We start from the raw sequence: 1,285 nt of genomic DNA on the forward strand, positions 1-1,285 counted from the left end.
GCGTTCAAGATCGAACTCTCCCACGCGGAGGTAAGCGCCGTGATATCCGTGATTTGGGGAGGAGTGGTCCAGGTGCGGTCTGGCTCGAATTGGTGTGGTTTCGAGAAATGCATGCCATTGCTGTGGGCTTGGAGGAGTAATGTTTCTGTTTCTGCAGATATGCGGACCGAGTGGCTGTGCGTGAGGGCAAGATGGAGGCTAAAGGCTGGCGTGGAGGAGGTACTCTTCAGTTGCTTCGTTGGTGTTTATTTAAGTTTTGTGCTTCTGTTAGATGTAGCCGAGTTGAAAATGTGCCGTGCTCGCTTCGCCCAATTTAATTTTCTGTTTAAGGATTAGTTATTGAATGGTAGATGCTATGTACAAATGCTCGAGTAGTGAGTAGGCAAAAAATGAAATTACTACTTCTGCATGATGGCACGAATAGGGCAGTTTGCATTGCATTCTGTATTTTGGGACACAGTATTTTTTGTCAAGTTTTATACTAATGGTGACTTGATCAGTAGTAGATGAAATTGCCGTATGATCTAAGCATGCCTCTTCTAAATGTACTTTAATATGGTGCTCCAAATTTGTAAGAAATAGCAACAAATCTCGACACCTTTTGCAAAGGATTGTGGTGCTAGCTATCATGGAACAGAGCCTAATAAAACTATGAATACTCTGTCTTGACTTGGTGTAAATATGAATCCCCTGCCGTGTAACATTTCTCTGTTAATCTCTCCCTCATGTTTTCTGTTGGTTTAGTTAAAAAAAATTGACCGCGACAGTATTTTTTTAAATGCTGCAGAAAAACTTCAATATGATAGATACCACAGTAACTTAAACAACAATATTTTTTAAGCCAAACACTTGAAAGTAGGTAGTACTATGGCTTTTTCCAGAAACCACAAAACACATGTTAGAGCTTGTATTCTCTTGCAATATTTTTAAACCATTAGTAATCTTCAGTCAGACTATGAAAATTATAGGCTAATTCGATGAACAGTTTGGCACCTCCTGAGTATAGTAGTGTGTAAGGATGTGGCAAAGCTTGCAGTCTGAGGTCTCTGCAATTTTTATTTTGAAAGTGAGTAAGCTTAGGAGTGTCTCGTCATGTTTCACAGCTAACTATGTAGTAGCTACGTGTGTTTCCTGATTACATATTATAATATTCTCATAACTATGCCCATTATCCTGATTAATGTGTGCTTCTTCTCAGATAATTGATGTTGTTGTTGCTGCACGTATTTTAAATGCAACACTCGTTGTTCCCAAATTGGACCAAACCTCCTTCTGGAAAGCAGCA

The 1,285-nt window shown here is 39.6% G+C and overlaps 1 long non-coding RNA gene across 2 annotated transcripts; it reads left to right on the forward strand.

The window, feature by feature from the left end:
* Positions 1-4: 4 nt before the first annotated feature.
* Positions 5-1,274, forward strand: LOC119347831. Of its 2 annotated transcripts, none has more exons than XR_005168557.1 (3): positions 5-72; positions 158-219; positions 1,199-1,274. It is a non-coding gene; the product is annotated as an uncharacterized LOC119347831 (long non-coding RNA). The 2 variants fall into 2 exon arrangements; XR_005168556.1 differs by having other exon boundaries at positions 7-30.
* Positions 1,275-1,285: the final 11 nt, after the last annotated feature.

Source organism: Triticum dicoccoides, unplaced genomic scaffold (assembly GCF_002162155.2).
Source record: "Triticum dicoccoides isolate Atlit2015 ecotype Zavitan unplaced genomic scaffold, WEW_v2.0 scaffold76562, whole genome shotgun sequence".
Taxonomy (NCBI): domain Eukaryota; kingdom Viridiplantae; phylum Streptophyta; class Magnoliopsida; order Poales; family Poaceae; genus Triticum; species Triticum dicoccoides.